Source organism: Jaculus jaculus, chromosome 4, assembly GCF_020740685.1.
Source record: "Jaculus jaculus isolate mJacJac1 chromosome 4, mJacJac1.mat.Y.cur, whole genome shotgun sequence".
NCBI lineage: Eukaryota > Metazoa > Chordata > Mammalia > Rodentia > Dipodidae > Jaculus > Jaculus jaculus.
The window spans coordinates 142064240-142074090 of NC_059105.1; the positions used below are offsets into that span (position 1 = coordinate 142064240).

General features: G+C 42.5%; 1 pseudogene; it reads right to left on the bottom strand.

Moving 5' to 3' along the window:
* Positions 1 to 216: 216 nt before the first annotated feature.
* On the bottom strand, positions 217 to 4511 carry LOC101611497 (annotated as a pseudogene).
* Between the last annotated feature and the right edge of the window lie 5340 nt (positions 4512 to 9851).

Here is a 9851-nt window from a genome sequence, read left to right on the forward strand (position 1 = left end):
CCACACTCTGTAGAAACTGGCCACTGTCTTGCAAAAGCTAGAGGAAGAGAGAAAAAGGAAGTGAGGGAATTCTGGATGGTTTGACAACAATGTCTTAAAAGATGAAGAGATGATAGAACTTGAAGAATTGCAACTAATACAGCTAAGCTATACATTGAAGAAGCAGCTGAAAGGATATATGAAGAGGTTACCACAATAATGAATATTCTGACCAGATCAAAATGACTGGCTCTGAAAAACAGATTTTATGTGGAAATTCTTTATGAATATGGGCCACTCTACGAGGGGGGGGGGGATTTGCAAGATAGTGAAGGTCAGAAGACCTCAGGACACAAAAATTCCTTACTTGTATAACCTTTCCAGGGTTGTACAATCTCTGATTATAGGTAACATCTTGCAGCAAGGTGGATATAACTAAGGTTACTAGTTTTTGGAGGTGAGAAATGGCCTAATAGGATAGGTTACAATATCATGAATCAGAGAATTATGTGGTCTGTGATCCAGCCAGAGACTGCCAGCTTTTCTACTTCCCTGGTTCCATGGATGGATGAAATTGCAAAGCCTGTGCCTGCTTTATTTACAAAAAATAATATGATATATTCAAGGAGCAGTCTTCATGACCTAACAGCAGATAACTTGATGACTATCCAAAAAGTCGTGGAATACACCAAATAAAACCTGTGTTTTGAGAGTGCTCTTGTGTTGGGCATAGGTAAGGGCCCTGGACCACTGGTGGTTAAAAGGGGTCTGAGCTACCAACCATGGCTAAGGGCCCCTGGGCTACAAGAGGCCACTCCTTCTCCAGCCCAGAACACCTGGACATCCTGATAAGACTTAGGCTGGTTCATAGCCATGTGACCTTTGGCCAGTGGCCTAGGAAATCCTTGTATGGTATCAACCAGCAGCCTTCACAGCCCATCTCCCTGTAACTCATACTCCATACAACTTCCTGCTACTACATAGATCACCTGACTCTTTCCCTATGAGCTGGAATGAACATGCCTATATGCCAAGTAGGCATCAGCAAGCAACCTCTGAACCCACCAATCCCCTTAGGAACCTCTTCCTGCTATCTCTCTGTTAATTGCTTATAAAATCTCAGTCCCCTGACAAATAAACGAGCTATTTTCAGAAGCAGTTTCCAGGGTTTTTCTTCCCATCACACTCATGGCTTCTCAAGACCCTACTCCACAGTTGCTTGGACACATCCAGGAAGTCAGTGCACAATGGCCTCCTGAGAAACCAGGGATCCCACAGCTGACGCCTGAACAGAGATCCTGAGATGTGCCAGGGTAGGTGAATGCTCCCCTGGAGTGATATTGTCCTCCTAAGGGACATCAGGCCCCTGTGGCCCTGCCTCCATATTCTGAGGGCTGGCAGGTGTCTCTCCTCCTTTACTTTCATTTCATGTGATCATGAGGGACTGGGCATGATGAATAGGCAGCTGATGTCTCTTGGCCAAGACCACTCTTTAGCATTGACTGAAAGTCACTAGTCCTTTGGCTGGACCCTGACAGCCCATTTGAGCATTGGCAGAAACTTTATCTACTTCTCTCCAAAGCCAATTGGAGTTATCAAAGCTAAAAAGGCCAATATTTTGGCCTGTGCTCCCAGGTCATGCAGCCACTGGAGATGATGGGACACTTCTACACGGAGCCCCTGGTAAGTCACCTGTCTTCCTGATCAGGGAGGATACAGAGACTCAAACAAACAATTGGTATACAGTTTGAAAAAGAAGAGTCACAATTGAGGAAAATCGGTCCTCCTGGCTTCCCAAAGAAGGGACAACTACTTGGTCAGCATGGCCCTGCCTCCTCCTAACAGAAAACACCAGTAAACTACAGGGCTACTCCTGGGTCCCTAAAGTCTCCTTTTGAGAGCCATTAGTGACCTCCAAAATTAATCCTTGATTAAATCTTGGCTATCTGCTGGTCTTAAACACTCAGAGAGAAATGTATAACCAAAGATGAAAAAGATACTTCAAATATATGAATGATCTATTAAATAATACAATAACAGCTTTCCAAGAGAGGAAACAAGCAAGGTCTTAAGACCATGTTACCCCATCTATAATGGTTCTAATTCTATAATAAGGAAAAACAACCACAGATGTCAAAAGAGTTATTTTCTTTTGCAGAAGAGGGGGCGGAAAGAATGTCAGAGCCACATGTTGGGTCATGATATGCAGAGACATTTATCTTACCCATAACTGTGGGTAACTCCACAATGCGTGACCCATTTTCCTCAATAAGGAGGGGCCAAGGAAAGGGGGTAGGTCATAGATGAGCCTAACAATGGTACCAAACTGACTATATTTACTGAATACAAAACTATTTAATTAAATTAAAACAAGTTTTTTGTTTGTTTGTTTGTTTGGTTTTTTTTTTTTTTTTTTTTTTTTTTTTGGATCAATTGACCTTTAATGTCCAAAAGAGGCGTGGATGCAGAGCATAGATTTGGCAAGGTCTCAGCCCCACTCCAGAAATGAGATGAACAAAAACTAGACACTTCTAACTGGCCACACAGGGTCTGGGAGGGCAGGGAGAAACACAGATCTGAACATTCATTTAAAAAATAATAGTAATACCTAAAAATCAAACTATCATGTACCCAACAAATTGTTTGAACAGGGAATTCAGTCATCACCCCAGTTCCCACCCTCCCCTTGCCAGCATTTTTTTAAAAAAGAAAAGCTCAGTACGAACTAAGGGATTGGGGGAGGGGTCATTCTTCTGCCTCCCCACCAGCCCAAAAATGGACTGGGAAAAGAAAACAAGCTCCCCCAGTTTCAACCCTACACATGGGAGTTCTGAATGAGACTCATGAGAATCAGCAGCTCAGTCAGCAACACACCCTCTTCCCTCCCCACCCAATGTCACCAACAGACAAGGCTTCTCTGCTCCTCCCTGGAATCTCCTCCACTCACAGCTGTACTCCACCTCCTGACAGCTGGGGCTCACACCCCTGTAAGACATGCCTACTCCAGGGCCCCTCTCTGCCGGTATTTCTTCCACTCTCACCTCCTGCTAGAGGCTGCCACCATCCATAAGTCTCCCTCCACTGAGGCCTAGCTCCAGAGCAGTATGGTCATCTCACTCTGGATGATCCTCCATAAGCCTTCTCAGGGAGCAGCCAGCCACAGGGCAGTGTCCCATGACTGAGGAAGGGTGACAGCTGCCCTCACCCCCACAACAGGTGCAACATAAAGGTCCTCTTAGAACTAACTGTGACTCCTACCTACCCATACACCCTAGATTTCATTTGTCTTGCCCCCCCCCCCGGCCCACCCCCCCCCCCACATACAGACACAGACATATACACCACATACACAAAGGAGAATTAAGGGAGACATTGGTTTGGTTTGATTGTGAAGACCTAACTAAGGAACTACAGTCACCAGAGAAATTCCCTTGCCAGCCGACTAATAGGGGCTGCTCTCTAACAGAGCTCAAGGGAATGAGAAAAACAAGGACCAAGCAGGGGAGCAGACAGAAGAATGTAAAGGGGAAAAAAAAAATCAAGCTAATCCTACTCTCAACATCCTCCTAGCATGATCTCTGGCAGGAAGAAAAGAAGGTATTCCACAAAGACACAGCCCTTACTTAGAAATCCTGACAAAGACGGCAAGACAAGTCTACTCCCCACTCCCACACACCACAGACACATCACAGGGCCCCTGAAAGAATCCACCCCCACCCCACTCCTACCCCAAGCCATAAAATCGCAGTTCAGTGGAATATTCTCCCTGGTACTAGATCAATTCCCCCCTCCTTCCTATCCCTCTCCACGCGGATCCTAACACTGTCTCCTGGCAGCCTCCCTGGCCGCCTAAAGCAGCATCCACCACCAGAAGAGGCAACTGCACCATTTTAGTTCCCTCCAGAGACCTATTTCTTTTCTTGGCCCCCCTAGTCTACCAGGCTCTGTTGAGGGCCGTTTACTTTGTACAGGGAGAGAAAGAGGAAAAGGAGGGGTGGGAGAGATTTCCTAGTGCAATACAACCAAAAAAATATTTTTGAAGACTTGAAAAATAAACATGAAACAGCCTTCTTCCCCAGGCAACTAAACAGAAAGAAGTTTGGTTTTGTTTACTGAGACACACATGAAATCTAGTGTAGAGCCCATGCAGTAGCACAGCCAGTGGAGAGGACATCCCGGTGCTGGACCCAGGGCGAGACAGCCCCAGCAAGGCGGCCTGCTTGCCTTCTGCCGCCGCCACTGACACCTTCACCGGGGCCACCTCGCCTGACTTGAAGAGGAGGGTTGCAACTTGACCCAAGAAAAAATAGATGAAGTGCTTTGTCTCGTGTGTGACAATAGCTGCCAAAATTTCGGCCCAGCATACAATGCTAGGTAGGATTATATGTCTTGTCAAATTCCTTCTTGATGTAGGCAGCAATGCCTTTCTCCATGTTGTACTTCTCCATGGCCTGTGTGGCGCAGTCAACAGCATCTTGTTGCATGTCCTCATACATGTCTGCGTTCTTGATCACTGTCTTCCGGTCAGACATCGTGACATGTTATGGAGGTGAGTACTTACCTATGGGGGGGTGCGACGCTGGGCAGAGGCAGAGCGCGGGGCAGGGGCGGTGTCCCCCCCACCCCACCGCGCTCCTCCTGCAGCTGCCCAGGTATCCGGCTGGCGCAGCCCCAGACTGAGCTCATATCGCCCTCCAGGAGCCTTCCTGGCAGCCGGTCTGCCCTGCCGCTGGCCCTCCCCATATGTGTGTGTGTATAGAAGTAAGTTCTAAGATCAAAAATATATTTGTACAGCCTCTAATGACACCCAATGGCTCTATGATACCAACCTTTGGCCATTGCTAGCCCCAGGATGAATTTTAAAAGGTATACTCTGGAAGGCTATCACCAAGGTTAAATGTTGTATATATGTTTCTGATAATTCTGCTGATATCCCTTCTGTTTTATGAGCCATATGGAAGCAGATTCAGGCCATGTCAAACACTACTGTGCCATTTGATGATCAGTTCTGGAAGAAAATATCAACCAGCTCATGCTCAGATGGTCCTGTGAAAATCCAACTCCGTCTACCTAGGTTCCCTCAAACACTCCCCAAGGCCTCAAAGTCCACAAGAAGTATAGTCCCGCAGGTGACCAGTTTGCTGTGTGCTCACTTATCATTAACTCCTTACATTTATTCTTTCTCCTCAACATTCTCTTCCAAGATTATCTTCCTACACTCCATCAATACACTTACAGGGGCCTTTAGAATAGTTCTCCTCTTCTGGAGAGACTCTCTAGCTGTCACAACTTCATGTCCTATTCAGCAAGAAATAGTTAACAATCTGACTTCATCACCTCCTTGTCCTCTAACAGCATTTAGAGTGTCTTCTCATGGGAGATAAAAATGAAGGGGGGAAGTGTTAGGGTGACCAGAAACATGAAGGCAAAAAGGGCAGGAAAGTTTTTCTTATCTCTTGCCCAGTTCCAAAGAACTGTTTTCCACAAACAGTCATGATTTCTCCTGGGAGGGAGATCAAAAGCCAAAGGAAACCCTCCTGACTTTATATCAAAACCAAAATACAACCTAGAGAAAAAAAAAAAATTCCCAAGCCCCTTGGGTGGCCCAAGTGTGGCCCAGATCTCCACCAGTCTGCACTGCTGCTATTGTGTGTGCCATGTCCCTGGCTCTGCAAAGGACATACCCTGTCCTCATTGATTCCACTCAGGGAGTGCCTCTTTGCCTGTTCAGCTTGAAGCCAACCAGAGCTGAATGCCGCCTCAATATTTCCATACCCATGACCACTTGTATCAAGACAACCACTCTCCTTTGGTGCAAAGGGGTAACATCCCATGCATAAATGTTCCTTCTCGCAGTTATTGTTCCCCAGTCTTGATTGTTACACACGTGTGTCTCAACAAGTAATAAGCAGTAGCCTACCACTTCTGTCTGCACCAACTGAGAGAAATTTTCATCCCTCTGTTGCTAGGCCTTGGCATGATGCTGACCTTTGGTGCCTCTGGTTCTGCAGGAGCCATTCAGAGCTGATTTTGTTCAGACCAACCACCTCACTGGGGACTTCCAAAACAAGCTTGACCATGCCATGGAATCTACCACCAACAGCCTTGAATCTCTCAAGAGACAATTGAACTCTTGCAGGTGTGGCACTTCAAAACCATAGAGCCATAGACCTCATTGCTACTGAACGTGGGAGGACATGTGTGCTCTTGGGAGAAGAATGTTGTTTTTGTGTCAATAAATTGAATGTTGTTGAACAAAATATTTAAACTCCCCAAAAATCTCCATAAGGAGCTTCTTGCTGGCTACAAGCCTGAGGGCCCCACCACCAGTTTCTCTAACCCTTTAGTCACTTGGCTTCCCTTTCTCCTTAGCCCCATCCTTGCTATAGAAAACCTATTACTTGTAGACCCCTGCATTATCAATTTTTTTTCCAACAAAAATAACTAATATTGCTAAACTGGCTACTAATCAGGTCCTCATGCACCATCTAGCTCTATTTGAACCTGTGATATAGTATAAAGATTTCACTCAATATTATGAAACTTCCCCATCATTAAAAAAAAAAAGGGGTAATTGTAGAGCATAGATATGGGCCCCCAGGACACTGATGGTTAAAGTGGGCCTGAGCTGTCAGGCATGGATAAAGGACCCTACAGGAGGCCACTCCCTCTCTAGCCCAGAACACCTGGATGTCCTGATAAGACTCACTCATAGTCCTATGACCTTTGACCAGTTTCCTAGGAAATTCCTTATATGGTATCATCCAGCAGCCTTCGCACATCCCATCCCCCTGAGACTCATACCCCATACCTTTTCCAGCCACTACATAGATAATCTGACTCCCTCCCTACTTGCTGGAATGAACATCCCTAGGCATCGCCTAGGCATCGGCAAGCAACCTTTCAACCCACCAATCTCCTTAGGACCCACATCCTGCTCTCTCTCTCTCAACTGCTCATAAAAACTCAGTCCCCTGACAAATAAATGAGCTGTTCTTGGAAGCAGTTTCCAAGGTGTTTCTTCCCACCACACACATGGCCACTCAAGACCTTGCTCCACAGTTGTCTGGATGCTTCCAAGGAGCTGGTGCACAATGGCTTCCTGACGAACCGGGAACACCATGCTGTTGCCTAGGGATAGGTGAAAGATGAGAATACTGGACTTGGAATGTTCAAATGTTGATGAGGGAAGATAAGGAGACAAGCATGAGCAAGAGCTAAAGACATATTCTGAGAGGCTCAAGGAGCTAATATCATTCTGTTTGCTGAACACAAATGTGGTAGCCAGGCTGGAAAAGACAAAAGATAATTTGAAAACATAAGTCAAACTACATCCATTTGAGTATCTCTACACACTTGCACATCTCTGCTTCACCTAAAGATGTAGAGTTTCCCAGGTACTCCTCTATTCCAACACTAGCCTCCAACCTCCTCAACTCACTCTGAAGGCTGCTTAAAGCATTTCTTAAAAGGGAGAGCCCATCTGTAAGCTGAAGTTCTCCTCTTGACACATTCTCTGTTCTCTACCTCTTTTCCACTAAATTGTCTGTGTCTCATCATGGAGATGAGCTGGGCTAAAGGGTAAGTATTATTTGGGCATTTGAAGTACTGGGAGTCCAACTCCAAGTGTCTTGAAAAGCATGTTTTGCTTTGTAACTGCTTCTTGTTGCAGTAGTGACTATTTGTAAAACATTGCAAATAATTTCACATCTCTGAAAAAGGAATTATATATTACTTCTCATTTTGGAAATGTGTTATTTTTCAGCCTAATACATATTGTTCTCTCCATAAACTAGGAAGTATAGACCAGCCTTACTGAAACACAAACAGATAAAAGGGGTAGAATTTACTGTGAGGAAACTTATTGCTCTCTCTAATAAGATTTTAAGGAAAATATTTCATTATGGAATATGATGGAATACAAAGGATAATGCTTCATGATAGAAGAGATATTTTTGTCTTGGTAAAACCATTAGATGTGTGATACATGTTAAGCTTTACGGAACATATAGCATGAATAGTACAGCAAAATATTATGTGGCTACAGAAAAACAATAATACACATATGTCAGTTGATTATTGAAATTATCAAGTAATGTTTTTGTAAACACAACTTTTCTCCAGCTATTTCATAAAAATACCAATTGAATACAAGACTGATAGGAAAAATGAAAGCATTTTCTTACCTGTAATAGCATTTGATAAGCTGTTTGTTTTTGGACTTTAATCTGATAGATCTAACAATGAAAAATTATTTTATCTTTTCAATTTATAGGCTTTTGTACTTTAATCTTCTAGAAATGAATGATCTCATAGTGCTGATACAAGCTTAAAGAAATTGGAGGATATTTAAGACACATTAATCTGATTTATATTTGTAATTTGATTTTTCAAGATATGTCAGATGAAATTCGTTGAGATTGTTTTCTCTATGGTAGCATGAATGTTTCCAGTATAAATTTCTATCCAATAGATGGAGTGGAAAAGATGAAAGATTCTGCACCTTGTATTAAAAAAATAAAGACTTTTGGATCCAGGAGATAAAAATAATTCTACATTGAATCATTTTTTTTTCAGGGATCAATTAATGTCTTTAAAAGCACAAAAATAATTTCAAAAATGCTCTCATACTCAAAGTGAGATTTAAGGAAATACTAGTAAATTTCATCAACATTTAATTTTAAAATGTAATTTTTCCTTTTATTTGTAGCTAGTTATTAAACTATTATAGCCTAGGGAAACCATGAGTACACTGGCAAAAATGGTAGAAGATGAAATCTGAATAGAAATCCATCAATACGAGCAGTCACAAGCAGAGTTTTGAGTGCGTATTTCATATTATAACATTAGAAAGTTTCCTTTTATGTTTAGTCATGTACTAGATATATATATATATATATATATATAGATAGATAGATAGATAGATAGATAGATAGATAGATACATACATACATACATACATAGATAGATGTGTATATATATATATATATATATATACATATATATACTTATATGTATATATATATATATATATGAAAATTTTGCTTAGCAAAGGTGAGTTCAGTCTATAATTTGCAAAGAAGTTGATTGTATTTTTTAAAAAAATGTTCTTCAAAAGATGGATATAAAGAAATAAATTTATAACACCATACCTTTGAATTTAAAAACAAATCTTGCTTTTTTTGTCACACCCCAAAGGGAAAAAAGCTACTCAGCTCCATTCTAGGTGAGATTTTATAATCTAAGCTTATCTCATTCATTCCTCCACCATACTACTCACATTCTTCTGAAATATCTCATTGTTTTATTACACCACTAATAATAGAGATCTATTTTAGTAGATGAAAGATAAAGAAAAGGAACTTAGTTTTTTTTAAATTTATTTTCTATGTTTTTTTTTTCATTATATCTGGACATATTTTGTATGTAAACAACGCATCATTGGTACCACCCTTTCATTCCTCCCTGCCAATTTTCTGAAGAGGCCTTCCTCATTGGGAATGCAGGTCCACCCCATGGAGATTGTGGGCCATGCATTATGAGAAGGGGGAGAGGCAGTGTCTCTGTGAAAAATGTCCCAACTTGTGGCTCTAACAATCTTTCTGCCCCTTCTTCCACAAAATTCCCTGAGCCATGCTGGGAGGATTTTAATTCTCCTTCAGTGATAGGCACTTAGGAGTCTCTGTATCTCTGTTGTGGTAGGTGTTGAGTGTTCTCAGTGTCTATCTTCATCATCCTTGTGCCGATATCAGAGTCATTACGACAGTAGCACGCATGCTTGCTTCTCGAGTTCCTCTGTGGTTTCAGTTAGGGCTGGGTGGGCTTGTATCTCCTCAGGTCCAGCTGCTGCCTGAGAAAGGGAAGCAAATTCT